General features: G+C 42.0%; 1 protein-coding gene across 5 annotated transcripts in view; it reads left to right on the top strand.

Moving 5' to 3' along the window:
- SPECC1 (sperm antigen with calponin homology and coiled-coil domains 1) overlaps positions 1-19,431 on the top strand; it is a 198,095-nt gene that overhangs the window by 20,779 nt on the left and 157,885 nt on the right. For 2 of the 5 annotated variants that reach the window (XM_007672548.4, XM_029081729.1), the window contains exon 1: positions 11,729-11,801. The exons of 1 other annotated variant lie outside the window; for it this stretch is intronic. The gene's annotated coding sequence lies outside the window, so the exon portion shown is untranslated. Of the gene's footprint in view, positions 1-11,728; positions 11,802-19,431 lie in introns of those variants that run through there. 2 more of the 5 variants (XR_003765565.2, XM_007672552.4) reach the window with 2 other exon arrangements.

The following is a 19,431-nucleotide window of genomic DNA, read 5'->3' as shown; positions in this document are numbered from 1 at the left end:
GTGTGTCCTTTACACATTTTTGATAAAATGAGAAAGCAGAATTAAGGAATTCTGTCCAATTTAGCAGCGGGATGTATCTCAGAAACAACAGACATTCTCATAGCATCAGACCCTTGGGGAGTCTTGAAAGGGAGTTTTTGTTAAGAAGGATCCTTGAAGAATGCAACTTTCACATTTTAGAACTTACTGTATCTTTTGTTTTTACTTCTCCCCTGCTTTTCATGGTAAAGTAGAAAAGACACCCCTAATCTTCCAGGCTTCTTGCTGTCTTCCAACCCTTTCTGCCTCCGTCTGTCCTTTCAACCCCCTCTTTTTACCCGCCTCATCTGTACCCCTCTCTCTACAGCTGAGTCTCCTTTGTGCTTTTCACTGTTTTTCTTTCTCTTTTCCTTTTTCTCTCTTCCCCTCTGTCTTTTCTTCTTTCCCTCTTCCTTTCATTCCCTTTCTTCACTACCCCTGGCTCCTCACTTTTTTGCCTTTTAGGTGCCACTGACCCACTTTGAGCTTCCCTAAATCAGGTCACCTTATCCAAGGCTGCTCTCAGAATGAAGCTTGTTAAGTTCCTTCTCACCTTGGGTATGGTATTTGCCTTCACCTCATTGGCAAATGAGGATTTGGTAGGGGTTTAGCTCCTGTGGTGCCAAGGCCTGCCATCATAGTGGCGGTGGAAGGTGTGAGAGGCTTTGGACATATTCTCTGGCCATGTGGAGGGCAAAGTTTCCATTGTTGTGAGTCTGGGATTGCAAGCCGTATTCTTGTGGGTGTCTTCTCCCCTGATGCGTGGCATGGCCTAAATATGCTACATGTGCTCAGCCAGTCAGTGATCTGTATGACACTGGTCACCACCCTACATCTGTCAAATACAATCCCAGTCATGTCAGTGTAAAGAAAATTGCTCATATTTTGGTTCATTTATTGCAACTTATCCACTGCAACGTTTCAGCTATTTCCATTACCTTTTGCCAAATTTTCCAGGTGAAATTTTTACTAGAATTACTGTCTACACTAAAAATGTTGTAGGCTGAATACACCTGGCATATTGTTGCTATTAATATGCCTTTCCCTCCCACAAATTCACTTTTCTTCTTGAATAGTGTGGTGCCTTTTTCACATCTCTTCATTTTACAGTTATTCTGGCTATGGCTAGTTGTGTTATATTTGGTAGAGGTTTGGTTGTATTATGTTTTGCAACCCTGCATCCAGTTGACAACTACAACACTGAAGGGAAGCACTAGACAGTTTTGTGCTTTTTTTCCTAGTTATCAGTTGTTCCTGGAAAATATTACAATTTGTATCTTTTAAAAGACTTAAGTTTTAGAAACAAATGGTGATTTGGGGAAATAGGGGTTTAGATTGAGTTTGCACGGTGACAGTGGCCAAGGCCTTAAATTCAGTCAGTCAGTGGTATTTACTGAGCGCTTACTCTGTGCAAAGCACTGTATTAAGCACTTGGGTAAGGTCAACCCAAGAGAGTTGGTAGATGCTATCCTTCGCTCAAGGAACTTTAAGTTTAAAGGAGGGGCTTAAGTCTACGTGAACCATTATGTTTTGTGTTTCAATATGTTCATTAATTCATTCATTCAATCGTATTTATTGAGTGCTTACCGTGTGCAGACCACTGTCCTAAGCACTTAATGCTTCCAATGCATAAAGCTTCCTGTGACCCTTTTTCTTCAATAAGGGAAGGCAAAACAATTTATCTGTAAATGGTATTTATTGAGCACGCACTGTGTTCAGAGTACTATACTAAGCACTTTGAAGAGTATAGTACAGCAGAGTTGGAAGACACGTTCCCTACCCACAAGCAGCTTACAGTCTAGAGGAGGAGAGAGACATTAATATAAATAAATATTTATGTTCAGAATAAACTTATTCTCCTCCTCTGCTCCCCTTCCCAGTTGCCTGGAAAAAGTGAGTGCATCCACATTCCTGTTCCTGGCACCCCAGGATGCATTTTGTGGAACAGGTGCATATTCTTGGGTTTGAGCTCCTTATTTTGGCCGGATAATCTTGCCCCTGGAATTTCTGCAGAAGGAAGCATATCCAGTGGAGGCCTCCTTGTCTATTTACAATCCTTGTCAAGGTTGCATTTTCCCATCTGCGGCAGTGAGGTGTTAAGTGATTGTGATTGATGGTACAGGATGGATTTGAGATTGTGCCAATTCGGGAGCAGCTGGAGCCAGTTCTGCTCCCAAAGTACAGCAGGTAAAAACCCAAAGAAGGTTCTTCTTAAAATGTCCATTCTAAAAGGCTATGAAATGATGGGTTTAACCTTAGTGCCTCTACATCTGAACTTAGAAAGGTCAATCCCTAACTCTTTCAAAATGCAGCTTTGCTTCCAACTCCGATTTTGAAGTCACTGGGCCCTGACCATTAACATTGCAAACAGATGCCAGTAGTCCTTTTAGAAACTAAAGCTCCCGTCTGATGAATATACAATGTTTTAGTACTTATATGATAATGTTTCACGATTGACCATTAATTGAAATGCCATTAGTGGTTCTGGTTCCACAATCATGGGAGAAAGCACAAATCCTTTGATTTCAATGAAGAATGGTAACCCTCCTTCCAATATGTTACTACCTATAAAATAAAATGTCATCATCAATAATAATGATAATTGTGGTATTTGTTAAGCCCTTACTATGTGCCAGGCACTGTACTAGGTGCTGGGGTGGATACAAGCAAATTGGGTTGAGCGCAGTCTCTGTCCTTCATGGGGCTCAAAGTCTTCATTCTCATTTTACAGATGAAGTAACAGGCACAGAGAAGTGAAGTGACTTGCCCAGGTCACCCAGCAGACAAGTGGCAGAGCTGGGATTAGAACCCATGACCTTCTGATTCCCAGGCCCATGCTCTATTCACTACATAAACCTTTGTTCAGCATCCCCTGGGTGCCTGGACCTGTATTAGATATGACTGGGTCCTCAGGGAGTTTACAGTCTAACGAGAAAGCAGCACAGGCTAAAACAGATAATAATAATAATAATGATGGTATTTGTTAAGCGCTTACTATGTGCAAAGCACTGTTCGAAGCACTGCAGTGGAGTACAGTGAACCCCTGGAACAGAGAAAAAGAGGATTTTGGGCCCATAGAATATATTTCTGCACAGGAATAGAGTTCTCATTTTATATTTAGGTGCATTCATCGTACTTGCATATAATGGATTTTAAAGTGAGAAATGAAGTCAGAACAGGATCCTATTACTTACTTAAAATAAGACTAGTTTACACCAAGCTTCACCCAATTTCCCTGTAAACTGCCATCCACACCCCCGCAACTTTAGTAGGGAATGAAAATAGGACACCAGCAGAAACAGTCATCGTCTTGGTAGTCGATCTAAAGACGATGGGTTTTCTGCTGGTGTCCTCTTTTTGTTCCTTACTAACCTTCCCTGCAATTGCCAACTGCCCTTTCTTCCCCCAGTCTTCCCACCCACCAGCAACCCTGCAATAGCTACGAGTCCGCAGGGTGCCAGGCTCCCTCCATCTCCAGGCACTAACTCCATCGCCCTGCTTTGTGTTCTCCACCCACCTACACAATTTCACTGTGTGCACCAAGCTGTTTTAACACAGCGTGAGTTGAGCCGTGTTTCTGAGGAGCGACTTTACCATCGCACAAGAAAGCAAAAAAAAAAAAAACGTTGAAAGGACCAGAAAAAATGCCGAGCATCCTTAACACAATATGAGGTTAAATAACAAACTCTGACCTCACACCTCTTATTTGTGTACTAGCTAACTCAGTCAATCAATTGATCATATTTATTGAGTGCTTACTCTGTGCAGAGCACTGTACTACTTGAGAGTTGGACTGTGTACAACCTGATTAGCTTGTATCTACCCCAGCGCTTAGAACAGTGCCTGACAAATGACAGCGCTTAACAAATACCATCATCGTTAATATAACAGATTTGGTAGACACATTCCCTGCCCACGAGCTTACAGGCTGGACTCCTCTTGGAGAGTGATAAAAGGGAAAGGCCTTATCGAATTTCTCTCCTAAAATAAAAACATGTAATAAAGTGAAACCCTCCAACTCTTAATGAAATTCACTCAGATATTTTCATAAATCCATTTATGCCTCTAGGCCTATAGGTCTTAGGGTTAAAAATAGTAGTCTGTGAAGAAGGTTTTATCTTAGATTTTTCCAGTAAAGTAGGCTGTTTTCTTTCAAAAGCACCCCGAAGTTTATGCCACATAGTTTGTGGGTGCCACTTCATTTCAAAATTAACAGTGAAGTACCCCCAAGGCCTAAAGTTTTCTATATGGGTAACCCCACTAAAATGGGATTTTGAACCTGAGTGTATGACATTTTGGATACCCTACAGATGCCCACTGGCTCCACTGGTGCCAGAGTCTAGGACTTCTGGGACTTTTTTCATGTCTGTCTCGTCCCCTAAACTGTAAGCTGCTTGTGGGCAGGGATCATGGGCATCAACTCTACTGTATTGTCCTTTCCTAAACTCTTAATCCAGTGCTCTGCACACGATAAGCGCTCGATAAATACACTGATTGAGTCCCCTTTTCTTTCATCTAGGCAGGAGACCAAGAGCTTCCTTACTGTCTTTTAGACCCCACTCCTTCTAGTCCCATCTAGAGTGGTATAGGGGATTTCCTTTTAATAATAATAATAATCTTGGTGTCATTTGTTAAGTGCTTACTATGTGAGAAGCACTGTTCTAAACGCTGGGGCGATACAAGGTGTTTAGGTTGTTCCATGTGAGGCTCATAATCTTAATCCCCATTTTACAGATGAGGTAACTGAGGCACAGAGAAGTGAATTGACTTGCCCAAAGTCACACAGCTGACAAGTGGCGGAGCCGGGATTAGAATCCATGACCTCTGACTCCCAAGCCTGGGCTCTTTCCACTGAGCCATGCGGCTGCTTTTCTTGAAGTACAGGTTCTACCCAATCAGGCCTGACTCCTCTGGGCTTTATGAGTCTCTCCTTGGAACTTTTTCCCAATTTTTTAAAATTCAATTTCACTTTATAGTATCTGTTAAATGCTTACTCTGGGCCAGGCACTATATTAAGCACTGAGGTAGATATACGATAATCAGGTTGGACACAGTCCATGTCCACATGGGCCTTCCAGTCTTAATCCCCATTTTGCAGATGAGGTAACTGAGGCACGGAGAAGTTAAGTGACTTGCCCAGGGTCACACAAAGGACAAGTAGCGGAGCCGGGATTAAAACCCAGATCCTTCTGACTCCCAGATCTGTGCTCTTTCCATTTTCCCGTGCACAACTGTATGTGAGAATGTATTTTTTTAAAGGCATTATCTTGTAGAAAATTCTTTTGTTCAGACCTGTACAAGACATGCCTAATTTCAAGTCATGTAGTTCCTTCCTGCAGCATAATGCTGGCAGATCTTAGGCAGCAAGGGGCAGTTGCAGTCCCCGGTCCTGAAATGGCAGTGGTGAGTTTTTCATTGTGAGTCTATTTGGCTTAGTTGGGCAAGATGGGTCTCCTCCTCTTCAGCAGCGGTATCCATCGCCCCTGAAGCAGACGGGATGAGTGGTGTTTCCTTGTGCCTTAAGCTCATTTGGAGGCGGGACCAGCCGCTTCCATTTTTCACCAGGCCATCTCTAGTGTCCAGGCAGGTGGGCAGAGGGTTGAGGTAGGCAGCACCGAGCATCCGTCAGAGTCAAGACCATCCAAAGGACGCAAGCCTGGACACAGTCTGGTACATGAAAAAAATAACCCTTTCTCTTGTGCTCAACCTAATGCTTCTCTGTCCTATTTTACTCTAATAAAACTCCTAATAGCACATTAGACTTTGTTGGTTAAAATGAGTTACCTTTAGGCTGCTGAAATGTCATGAATTTTTTTCAAACTCTTGTTTGTCTAAGCCACTGGGTAATATAATTTTTGTGACTTACTTTAAGGAAGCAGGATACAGAGTCTAACACCGGCCCTGTTTGAATAGATTACCTGGGAAGCTTGTGGCATCTTCTTAGAGGTCATTAAAACTAGGATAGATTGTCATCAGTCTGGCCAAGGTTTAGGTGTTGTTCTGCCTTAAGGCAGGGGAAGGTCGAGATGACACGTTTTATGTTTCTTTCTTGCTAACACACCAGCTTGTTTTCTTTCATAGAGTGGAAGTTGATCAGCTTATTGAAACTTGTAGACTGACATGGACTTCCTTCCTGACTGTAGACTTGCATTTGCTAAAGAAGAGTTTAGTTTGACTATCTGCATTAGGCAGACAGAACTTTGCCCTAAAGCCGAAATACAGTTTAACGTTACTCATGTCTACTTTACCAGTGTGGTGACTTTTCCCCTGTAATTACTTCTCAGCCTAACTCCACACACTGATACTTTATGTTTGGAACAGAATGAAAGGGTCATCTAAAATTATAGGTTTTTTTAAAAGTAGCAGTAAAGTTCCTCTTTGTGACTTATCAGAGAGCATGGATGTTTACAACTAGGTTTATATGCTATAGAAATATATGTATATGTATATATATATATATATTTACATTTCTAGGGAGGAAATTTCTTTGCGTGAATGCCAACTTTTGTCCTATCAATATCCCATTTGTATTCATGTTTATGTATATATAAAAAAACTATCTTGCATTTCTAAATATGACTAGGAAAACCTACTTTCTGCCACATCTCACTATTTTAAAATACCTACTGTAATAATGGCCAAATTAATGCTTTGGGGATTTATTGGAGACCAGTTAGTGTTTATAAAAGTTGCTGTCCTGATCTGTATTTGGATAAAAGGTTAAATATGTTTGAAAGATAATGTGTTTTGTTTACTTTATAGAATATTCTTGTAAATTTTAAGCTACAAAATTGGTCTCTGTTTCTGACTTTCTTGAATATATTCTTAATCTGTTAAGGGAAGAAATGGTAGGTGGCCTATTCTGTATCTAGAACTCTTGCTCACTGGTTAATTTTACCCCAAATTTGTTAAATTTCTGTGTTTTAGACTCATGTAAAATCACTTTCATCATAGAATTTTGCTCCACTTATTTTTAACTGTGACAGATCTATTTCCAAAAATAGAACAGGGCGTTCGGGTCCTTCTCCCCACCTCCCCCCCCCCCCCTTTTTTTTTTTTTGGCTAAGTGATAGGAAATTCTGCTCAGTGGACAGAGGCGCCTGGTTTCCCATTGAGCCATGTCTGAACTCACAAGCAATGGCAAAAATCCAGTCCATTGAAATACACATATTTTGAAACAGTACTTTCTTTCAGCCTCTATACTTCAGTTTGGAGACTCTGGAATTCTGCTCCAGTGTCCTGCTGGACTGTCAAATAATAATAATAATAATAATGTTGGTATTTGTTAAGCGCTTACTATGTGCAGAGCACTGTTCTAAGCGCTGGGGTAGACACAGGGGAATCAGGTTGTCCCACGTAGGGCTCACAGTCTTCATCCTCATTTTACAGATGAGGTAACTGAGGCACAGAGAAGTTAAGTGACTTTCCCACAGTCACACAGCTGACAGGTGGCAGAGCTGGGATTCGAACTCATGAGCTCTGACTCCAAAGCCCCGGCTCTTTCCACTGAGCCACGCTGCTTCTCATAAGACCTGATACTCTAAGGGGCCAGAACTACTGTTTTAAAATTGGAGAGTTTTTGGCACCTTCTTGTTGGTGATTTTATAAATTCAAAGGAGCCCAGTGTCAGAAACAGGGAGGGATTTGAGGTCAGAAGTTCCTCTACCACATACCTGAATGATTTCACTGTCTGTGTATGTATCACCCAAAATAACATAATTATTCACATTTGGATGAGGCACTGTTAATACATTCGTAATGTGTACAGAAGAACATGCAGCTATGGATCTCTATTTTATAGATTTGGGGAATGAGGAATCCTTCAAAAATTTTGATGAGTCAGTTGGACCAGACAGGATAAAATAGCACTCTGTCATGCATTTTGAAGTATAAAGTGCTTCTAATTTGCAGAATTTTGCACCTCTTTATGCTGCCCAGTATATGTTCTCTGTAGGAAAACTATATCCAGGCTGTCCTTGAAGTATTTCTGATCCTTCAGGAAACCAGAAGTCCTAGAAGCCAGATGAGGGTCCAGGCCCTTGAGGGTTGTATCTCACACAATGAAGAATTCAAATGCTCTGGGCTGAGGGGTGAAACTCTTGATGGGAACTTCAATACCTTGGCCAGTCTGCTTCTTCAGCATGACAAAACTGAAGAGAAATGGAAGAGTACCTATTAACTCTGAACTCTAGCTATTCATGTTTCCAAGAAAGAGGAATTTAAATTTCTTAATTGGGTGTGTGTTTAGCATTGTTTTCAATTTTAGGAATGTGAGGGGAAGTCTCCTGGTGGTGGGACTGAAGGGCTAGAAAGAGAAGGAGAGACAAGGTTCAGTTAGAGACCAAGAAAATGCCAAGAGAGGGATGGAGAGGGAAGACAGAGGCAGCTGGGAGACAGGGATACACACGCCCACACACATACACACATGGACATCCACTCACGTACACAAACACACCCAGAAAGCCTTCATGTTCATTATCCTTCTTGGTCCCGACACCTGCTGCAGCACAACTACAGTTTCTGCTGTGGTTGCGGAGTCCAGCTGTTTACACCACCGCTGCGGACCCCCAACCCCTTAAGCCTTGACTGTGGAGAGCTCGTTTGGGCCAGAGTTCCCAACTGATCCGTAAGGTTTCCGAGGCAGCGGCCCTGATGTAGTTTCTGCAACGCCAGAGTGCTTCTAGAGACAGCCCAGAAGCGGCCAGAACAGCTGTGACGATGGCAACGGTGATGGCAGTGGAGAAGGAAGTGGCTGGCCAGCTTCTCCTACCCTCTTCAATTTAACTGCTTCACCACCACTGCTGCCTCGACAATCAGTTATTATTGGCCTTTCCAGCCAACTCCTGGGTGGCACCACCGGATACAAAAATTTGGGAACATCCTCCCTAATGTGGGATGGATGGCCACATTACTTTGAAGGATGAGTTTTCAATTAAATAGTTGATTAATCTGTAGTGAAATTTTTGTTAATATACAGTTCAGAGCGTTATTTAAAGCTTATATCAAATGACCCATTTGGAACATGGCAACAGTAGAAATGCTTCTCCTTTCAAATTTCTCTGCTGGTATGGATCCAAATATCTGATCTACACTGAAGAAATGTTTTGGGGGTCATTTCAAAGTAATTTACTAATCCTGGCCGAGGTCACTTTCTTTTCCTGCAGCTACTAAAACTTCCGATTACATTTTATCTTATCTCTGGATTCAGTTTCTTTAATTTTCTATTTTGGCTCCCCAAGCCACTCTAGAGGAGGGAAAGATCCTTTTATGAGCCTCAATTCTTTTTCATCCTCCCCCGCTTTCCTGAAACATTCTCTCATTTTTGAATGGTGGAGCATAAAAATTCAAAGCTGAAGTGAAAATATTCCTAGGGTGAATCCTGCAAATTGGACATGCACAATCTGTTTCGTTTTGAATTTGGATTAGGGCATTTCACATTAAAAAATGGATGAAGGGTAAGATCTGAGAGATTTGCAAATGGTCACAGCATCGCTATATCGTAGGAGCTGGTCAAGTAAAACTCATTTCATGGTACCAGTGTAATAACCCACACTATATTTCTGAACCTTATATTCTCAAATTTCAGAGCAGAAAGATCGTGATTTCCAATTGTCACTAATTTCAGATAGCTTGAGAAAATTCAGAAGTGCCTTCCAGTTTGGAAAAGTCCAGCTTTAGGGCTGGTTAGTCTTAGTGTTAAACATTTTCACGGCAGTCAATCAATCTCGTTTATTGAGTGCTTACTGTGTGCAGAGCACTATTGTAAGCATTTGGGAGAATACAGTGTTGCACTTTTTGTTTGCAAAATGTTCTATAACCCTTATTCATAGTAATCCTGACTAGTGGATCGCCTTATTCTTTCCCACTGTCGGTGAATCACGTACAAGTATTTACTGAAAAAACACATATCCATACACAATTACCGGAACTTTTTCTGACTTCTGTCCTTGCTTAACTAGCATTTCTGAACTTGTAAATTCTGTTACAAGGGCTTTGTAATGCTGTGGAGTTAGCTCTGAGGGCTGTATTCAGGTTCCCCATTTTCTGGTCTGAGGAAGGTTCCAAGAACCCCTATCAGCTCCACCCAGAGTGGGAAATGTGACCCTTGTGTCTTCTCTGATTCCCATAGGCCCGGTCTCTGAGCTGGAAAGGTCTATTCTTAGCCCGTTTTCTGCTCAGACATCACAGTAGGAGGGGATGCCTGGATCCAAGTTCTGAGTATGGGGAAGTTCAGGGAACTTCCTGGAACCCTCATCATAAATGGAGCCCAGGCATCTTCTTCAGGCTCAATTCTTTTGCTCAGTGTCCCATGAACTCCAAATTTGCCAAGAGAGTTTGCTGCATTTATGTAAAAAAAAATATGGAAACAGTAGTCCTGGGATGATAGTGGCATTGGAGTGTAAATGCAGACAGCAGACGGGTGTGATTTTGGACTCCTCTGACAGAGTTCAGGGATGACCTTTGCAAACAGGAGGCAGGGTGTGATTTTTGGACTCCTCTGCCAGAGCTCAGGGATGACCTTAAATGTACCATACAGTATTTTCAGTCTTACTCTTAATAGTAATTAACAACTATATTGCTGCGGCTAATTGCTCTGAGAGAAGGAAGAGTGTCCGTCTTCCCTGAGTGTAAATGTTTCCATTTTGCCTCCAGTCCTCTCCGCTTGTGTCAGCCAGGCTAATTTATAGCAGAGCTAAAGACAGGAAATTGGAGTCCCAGTGAAACAGCACTGCTATAATATTATTCCAGATCTCCCAATCCCCCCAGAAAGCTCTGGGCCGAGGTCACGCAGATTCACAAGGGCTCGCCTGATTCCCGGCTGCCCCCAGAGCACCGCTCCTGACCCCCTACTAGCAGCCTCGACCAAGGGGGTCTCCCTTGAAGCACCCACCAGATGGCAACAGAATACGTTGCTGGGCCTGAAGGTTGGAAAAGCCCCCAATTCAAGACCCCTGCTCCCAGGACTTCTGGGGAGGGCTCCGATGCACAGCCGATGGTATTCAGCCCTCAAAGTCTAAAGTTGTGTCTGCAGCTGCATCCCTATTGAAGAGCCGAAGACTCAAAGTTAAGTTTGCCCCACAAAGATCTGCTTCCAAAGGTAATTTGCAGTGGAATGATCTCTTCAAAAAAGTACATCTGGCCCTGGGCAGATACAGACAGTGTGTAGTTTAAAGGGCATAATGTGTCTATTTGGTCTCCAGGAAATGGCATCAGCTACTGGAACCCTTTTTTTTTTGCCCTCTGCAAAGTTTTCTGCACATTTTAGAAGATCGGATTGTGATTAGGGCTAATCATGCCACCTGATGTAACAGTTTGAATTCTCTTCTATTTGAGGCTAAAGGAAAAGATCAGCATGAAACGACCATGCCCGCTCTTTAAAAAAACAAAACAAAACATACCCTTTGTACATCTAGAGTCTTGTTCAAATTTGATTGAATGCTTATGAATTTGAAATAGCATGATGAGAATAGAATTCTTTTATTTCCTCTCCCTGAACGTGCATGTATATGTGTGTTTGTGTGTGACAGAAAGAGGGAGAAGGAGAGAAAGATAACCAGAAGAGGAGAACGAATGTTTCTGTGTGCTGAATGTCAAAGCGCTGGTGAAGCCAACTTGCTTCCTCATGTGAATCATTGCTCAAGCAGCTTTCAGTGTCTCGTTGCAATGTGGTTTTCCTCTCAGGGAAGTTCTAAACCCTTGAATCGTCAGTCTGGCTCACACATGTCAGAAGCTAGAGAGAGGCAGTTCTCGTTTTAATACATGAAGAAGGGAAGGATTCCGCAGTAAGTACTTGATTGCTTTTATTTATGAGCGGGACTGGTGTGTCTTAGTTCTAGCAGCAGAAGAGGTACATTTGGTCCAGAACTCGCTTTCTTACTCCAGGATCTGTGCTGTAGTCTCCAACTTGCTAAACTAGCTGGTGCTGTGGACCGTAATTTGACGACTTGCAATGAATTTTCTCTATCACTTGAAATACTGAAGAAGCTACTGGTAGGTTGGGAGTGCATCTGTTTCCTACTTGCTGTTGAAGCGGAGGCTGTCATTCTCTGACACCCTGAAAAAGTAGCTTCTCTCTCAGCCACAGCTGTCCATCAGCCAAAGCGAGCATAGTAACTATCATTCTTCCTCGAGAGGGTGTTCTGAAAGTTAATGAGTTAATTTTTATAGCATAGTTTGGACAGGAAAGACTGTATACGAGCCCCAATTACTAGTAGCTGTGTGGAACTGTCATTCAACTAGTGTGCTTCTCCTATACTGCTTTGCTGCACCTGTGAGGTAAGAAAAAAGCAAAATCCTGCCGAGAAATCAAAGTAGAGTGGGCTGCCCAGGCTGTGGAGACAAAATGCCTTGCTCTCTAAGACAGTCGGTGCTAATATTGGAGGGTGGGCTAGGACTGTGCCTTCTCGCATTGCCCAGGCAGGGGGTCTGTTACCGTTCAGTCTGGTGTCAACAGGGTGTTTTCAGCAATAGGCTGTGCTTTGATCTGAAAGATGGTGTAATAAAGCACAGATGGTAGGACTTCAAGGCAAGAGGGGCAGGGGGTTGGGGGAGAAAAATACTTCTCTTAGGGCTGTGGGCAGGGAATGTGTCTGTTATGCTGTTATACTGTCCCAAACGCTTAGTACAGGGCTCTGCACACAGTAAGCACTCAATAAATATCGATTGAACTAAAATTTATTTTTTTTATTTGCACAGCCTTTCCTCGTAGTAGTGTTTTCACTATAGATTTACTCCTATTTTATTATGACCCTATATGTCTATGGTGCCTATCTTCTGCCGCTCTCAAAACACTGTTGTCTGCATTATCTTGTGTCGTTTCCCCCCCCCCCCCGACCCCAATTTTTTTCCTCTTAATATCGTGGTAAAACTGCTTTCTTTTTCTAGGGGAGCCCAATCGAAAAGGCAGCTGTCTGATCACTGAAGCATTACCTCAGTTAAAGAAATAGTTGCTTTTAAAAATGTGCTCAACAAGTTAAAAACAGTTTTATAAATGAACAGTAAAGGTTAAATGAATTAGTTGGTGTTTAGAGCCAGGTTGATCATCATTATTGTGTTGTGCATTTTTACAGCTCAAAAATGGCTTCCCATCTCTTATTTCTACTGTTCTTCCACAGTCTGGTTCAAAATCCCAACCTAGAAAGATTTTTTTTTTTTAACATTCCAAATCACCCTATTCATGGCACTTTACATTTTGGCACTCTTGCATGAAAGATGACTCTCTCTCTCTACTCTCTTTCAAAACAATACTTTATTGAGGACTATATCCTTCAGTGGCTGCCCCTCGTCCTTGTCTGTGAAGAGGGAAAAAGGGCAGGAGGGGCTTCATTAGAGTTGTCAAAACACCCTTGAGTTGGAGGAGCGGGAGAAAGTTGGACTTCCACACATCCTGGCCCTCACATGAGGGGCAGGAAACTACGCCCGTTTCCATCGGGAGTCAGGGAGTCCTACATCAGGGACAACTGCCCTGTGGGATACATAGTTATTTCTGTCTCCCAAACTAAGAAGCAGGTTACCTGGCAATTACTGCCCTTTTTGTATCTTGTAAATGTGGCTCCTTTGGGCTGTGCAGGAACACATAATGACTGGGTATTGCTCAGCACAGCCCTTGGAATTACCTATCACTTTGGGAATGATTATATACCCGTGGCCTGTAAAATGCTACATTTTTAATTCAATACACTTTAAATATACAGTGGAATGGTAGGCCTTACTGAGAAGTACCGAGGGCCATTAACCCATTGAGTGTTGGAGCTGTTTCTGTCACCTGCCTAGCAGACAATGCCCAAGCCTGTGAAAATGGCATTTAGTGGTCTAACTTAATCCAATAGCAATTAGGAAATCCAGAGCTCAGACTGAAATTCCATCCAGCCATAGTTCTTTAAGGCTTGGGGGATTCCTACAGGGTATGTGAGCTAAAATGCTTTTTTTCTTGTTCCCAGAAGAATCCAGCCCAAATTGTGGATTCTCTCAAACTCTTATAGTCAGGTGACTACCGCACCATATTACATAAGCGATGTTATAAAAATGTTCAGTATGTCTCAGTATATGGTCTCTCGTTACCTTTTCCCCAAAGAAGGAATTTTCCCCTTTTCCCCAAAGAGGAACTATAGGTTTAAGGAGAGTTTAGATCAATTCTAAGAGGGCAGCGTGGCTCAGTGGAAAGAACATGGGCTTGGGAGTCAGAGGTCATGGGTTCAAATCCCTGCTCTGCGACTTGTCAGCTGTGTGACTTGTCAGCTGTGGTCACTTAACTTCTCTGTGCCTCAGTTACCTCATCTGTAAAATGGGGATTAAGACTGTGAGCCTCACGTGGGACAACCTGATTACCCTGTATTTACCCCAGCGTTTAGAACAGTGCTGTGCACATAGTAAGCACTTAACAAATACCAACATTATTATTATTATCAATTCATGGATGATAGGTACAAAATGGGTTAATAGAGGGAAAGGTTAGGGATGAAAGAGGGAAGAGTTAGAACTTCTGTTTCTTTCTGTTTCCTCATTCATTATTCATTTATATAATCCAAAAAATAGAAAAAGCTATAGCTCAAACCAGGTTCTTTCTCTGTGGTCCTTTGTTACAGCATATCCTGGCCTTTTTAAAGGCCATATTGTCTTTTTGGAAGGATACACATTTACTCTTAATGAAGCCATTACCAGATGACAGCTTTTTGTTTTTCCATTTTTGTACCCACATGAAAACCCAGGCACAGCCCCCTTCCTTTCTCACCCTTTTCCCCTATTATTCCTTCTAGCTATTAACCAAAGGTGCAGTGAGAATCTGGGCATTCTCCTTTATGACAGAACAGACTCAAGTTAACTTTGAATAAAATGGTTGGAGACCTTCATTATTGCCAGAAAACTTGCTTTGCTGCTGTTGTTAGTAGTGAGAGAGAGGAATAATGGGCCTCCGAGCTTGTTTTATTAAATAATAGAGTTTTGAGTTCCGGTCGGCTAAGATTAGAGGTCTCGTTTGAATTCTGTTTGAAAACCATGAACTCCCTTCTAGATTCCAAGTTTGTTCGCAAAATCTGCCACTCTGAACCAAAGATGTTAAAAAATACTATGCACTCTGGAGATTTTCCAAGGAAGGGAGCCTGCTTGTGCTCTAGCTCCATCCCTTGTTTTACTGCCCTTCAAATTCACTCTTTCACTCTTTGAACTGAAGCCACATCAGCAGGCCAAAGAAAGAACTGCTAGTTAGTGGTCATCCAACTCCCTGGGAAGCCTGCTCCTGGGTTCCACTTTGGAGCCAAAAACGTATTTCAAAGCAGTGATTCTGTCTCAATGTGATCTCTCAAAATTGTAGCCTTTCTCTAGCATCTATATTTTATATTTAGTGATACCGACGCCATGGCTCCTATTTCAGGTGACCAACCTCCATCTGGTGGTTGGCTTTGGGATTCCTGGTTCAGTATTCACAGACCAAATTCAGGATTGGGGCCCTGGAGATCAGTGACCAATCCTTAAAGGTCTCTTTCCCATAGATCATAGATGCTTCTCCTTTTTGTTCTTTGTGTATTTATTAGTTACCTTTGCCTAGACCCTTGAGTTTGAGCTGTAGTTTTTTTCCCCCTCATGAAACATGAAAATCAAATCTCATCCATAGTTACCGTGAGGCTATCTGGGAATAATCTGGTGCCTTTTCTCCATTTGAGACTAAGACCATTCTAAGACTACCTCAGGCTAATGTCCTGGTGGCCCAAGCCTGAACATAAACCAAGTTTCCAAGCTTAATGAAGCATGATGCCAGGGCTGGTTCTGATCACTCCATCAATCAAGGGTATTTATTGAGCGCTTACTGTGTACAGAGCACTGTACTAAGCACTTGGGAAGAGTACAGCATTACAGAGTAGGTAGGCACATTCTCCACCCACAATGAGTTTACAGTCTAGAAAGATGATCCAAAAGCCTAGGCGAAAAATAGGAAAGCATCGAACCTATTCTGTTGGGTTCTTCACTGTTCTTCCTCATGGAAAAGCCTAGGAGTAAACACTCTCTATATTAGCTTCTTCATAGAATTCTGACAGGTTCTATTGAGGTATAAATTTTTGGTATGTTCACTTGTCTTTTATTGCCAAATGAAACAAACAAGTCCTGTGAGAGTTGAGCAATGTGGAAAAAAACCCCAACTAATTCATCTAGATCTCAGAGATTTCAGTGCTTTAATTTTCAGCTTCCTAGTGCTTCTTAATAGTGACCAAGGTTCTAATTCTCCCCAAAATAGCAGTCACTGGGAACTACTAGAGTCCCTGTTAGTGCGTGCCAACAATAATCTATAGCTAGACCCAGTTCCATGTTTTTGCCAGAAGTAAAGCATCAAATTTGAGCTCCTGTAAAATACCGCCCAATCTTGAATGTAATACTTTAGAAACATTCAGAAATTTGTGTTTGAAAAAAATGGAAGGGTAATCTTGGCATTTTCCTTTACAGTTGTGCATAAATACAAAATAAAACACTTTTCCTTTTTTTGGGAAGTTATGTTTTATGTTGAGTCTTTCATACTTTTCATTTATAAGCAAAAGCCTCATTCTGCTCAAGAAAAATTGGGGGCAGATGCAAATGGAGTTGATTGAAAAAATGTTTTTCTTTATTACAAACGAAAACTATTCTGGAGAACTGTGTTTTTGGCTTTTTTTAGATGGGAAAAAGTGGGCAGTGTAGTTCAGATTCTAAGGCCTGATTGGTATGTTTGGCATTTCAAATTCTTAGAGAAGGGGAAAAGATGGTGAGGGTACATCTGCCTCCTGCCATATTGATTGATGTCTGGTACCTAAAATTTTAATTTGGTAACTAGATATTTGGTTGCTACTTTATATCACTTATGACAGTATTAAATGGCTGGGGTTTGAAGCTGGGATTTTTAGGTATGCCCATTTCCAATCCCTTAATCCTCTCACTTTTCTTTAGCTATACAGTTAGATTGTGAGCTCCTTGTGGGCAAGGAATGTGTGCTTTTTACTTCTGTTATCCTCTCCCAAGTACTTATAATAATAATAATAGTGATAGTAATGATGATGATATTTGTTAAGTGATTACCGTGTGTCAAGCACTGTTCTAAGCGCTGAGGTAGATATAAGCTAATCAGGTTGGATAGAGTGCTTGGCCCACATGGGGCTCACAGTCTTAAGGAAGAACAGTGAAGAACCCAACAGAATAGGTTCGATGCTTTCCTATTTTTCGCCTAGGCTTTTGGATCATCTTTCTAGACTGTAAACTCATTGTGGGTGGAGAATGTGCCTACCTACTCTGTAATGCTGTACTCTTCCCAAGTGCTTAGTACAGTGCTCTGTACACAGTAAGCGCTCAATAAATACCCTTGATTGATGGAGTGATCAGAACCAGCTCTGGCATCATGCTTCATTAAGCTTGGAAACTTGGTTTATGTTCAGGCTTGGGCCACCAGGACATTAGCCTGAGGTAGTCTTAGAATGGTCTTAGTCTCAAATGGAGAAAAGGCACCAGATTATTCCCAGATAGCCTCACGGTAACTATGGATGAGATTTGATTTTCATGTTTCATGAGGGGGAAAAAAACTACAGCTCAAACTCAAGGGTCTAGGCAAAGGTAACTAATAAATACACAAAGAACAAATGAGGTAACTCAGGCACTGAGAAGTTAAGTGACTTGCCCAAGGTCATACAACAGAAAAGTGGAGTCATGATTAGAATCCAGGACCTTCTGACTCCCAGTCCATGCTCTGTCCACTAGGCCATGCTGCTTCTCATTATGGTGATGCTCTGAGACAGTAGATGCTCAAAAATACTTGATTGATTCAAGTACAAAAATTGCTTGATTGATTCAGTGACAATTTCTGGAATTGCTAAGCATCCCAGTTTTGTTGAAAGAGTCCCAGGTTACTGAAAAAAACTTTGAAGATTACCCAAAGCACCCTGGACCTCATGCCCAAATGAAGCAAAATCAAATTCACTGCAGGACTCATGTCATAACTGCCAATTTACTGAGTATAGCTGCTGCTTCCAGAGAGAAATGTCCCATCACTACCAGCTGCCATCAGAAAAGTAATTTCAAAAATTAATCTGCCATTTCCTCTACTCCATTCCCATTTGCCCCTTCCTAGCTCAACACTTGCCCCCTCATTTCCCTCCCTATCCCTGATCCAGCCTACTCATTTTTTTCAATCAGTTTTTCCTCATTCCCAGTGCAGTCTTTCCCACTGGACTAACCCCATCTCTCACCTGATACCAGAGTAGTAGGGATGGGGACATGACTGGCGGCAAAGAACAAGGTGTAAAAAGATGACTTGGGGGGAGAGTAGAGGACCGGCCTAGTGAGAGTATGTAGAGTAATAAAATCTGGCTCTGAGTGGGATGGAGGTGAGTGGAGCCTGGGAGAGGGAGACGGTGAGTAAAAAAAACAAAAGATTTCCTTGCTTGTGGACAGTTGATTGAGACAGGGACTTTCTCACTGGGGAGAGGCAAGAACACCCAATGAGTTCAGCATCATGCCATGATATTGTTAAAAATCTTGGCCGCTAAATGTCAGTACCATTTATCAAATTAAAATCTCCAACTTGCATGACCAACTACCAGTTTCTTGTCTACTTTGAGAGGGTTTTTTGATTGCAGAAGTTGGCCAATATATGCAAAATCAAATCTGTTTGCCCTTCCAAAATGTAATATCATTTTTCCTATAACAAGCATGGAGTCTGTAATGCAGGAGGTTCTGACATCCATCCACTAAGAAACACAGGGCTGTTTAACACTCTAGAATTCCAGTATCTAATGAATTTGTTCTGTGAATTATTCTTTCCTTGCTTCTGTCATACCTCTGATGCTTTTCATAAAGCAAGGTGACTAATGCTCCCTTTTAATTTAATTTTGGAGGGAGGGAGTTCAAGTTGTTGCTTCTAATTCTCAAAGCTGAGTTGCCCACCCAGCTAGATAGAAGACACTGCTATTGATAAGAGCAAGGCATAACAGTCATTGTCCACAAAAGGACAACTTTTCCAAATATTCTGCAAGCACTAAGGGAAGGACTGGACAGTCACTGGTCTGTCTGGACTGTAAGGTCATTGTGGGCAGGGGACATTTCTACCAACTCGGTAGCATTGTATGGCCCCAAACACTTAGTACTGTCCTCTGCGCACAGTAAACTCTCAATAAATACCACTGTTGATGATGGTGCCCAAGGTTTGGATGTGATTGGACAGCAGGTGAGGCAACAAAAGGCAAAAGAGAGGGTTCCCCAGGCAAAAGGATCTTGGGTAGGGAACAAAAAAGCATCTCACTCTCTCCCCATCCTCTTCTCCAACCCATCTGAACCTTGCAAATTTCATTTGTTGTAGAAACCCTCCCTCCATTTCTTGCAGTTGACATTTGAAGGGTTGTTATTTCAAAGGTGATTATTTGCTGGGAATCAGAAGACCTAGGTTCTACTTAGGGTTTTTTG

This window comes from Ornithorhynchus anatinus, chromosome 17 (assembly GCF_004115215.2).
Source record: "Ornithorhynchus anatinus isolate Pmale09 chromosome 17, mOrnAna1.pri.v4, whole genome shotgun sequence".
NCBI lineage: Eukaryota > Metazoa > Chordata > Mammalia > Monotremata > Ornithorhynchidae > Ornithorhynchus > Ornithorhynchus anatinus.
Note: the sequence above shows the minus strand (reverse complement) of the source record. Positions and strands in the feature narration are given on the sequence as shown.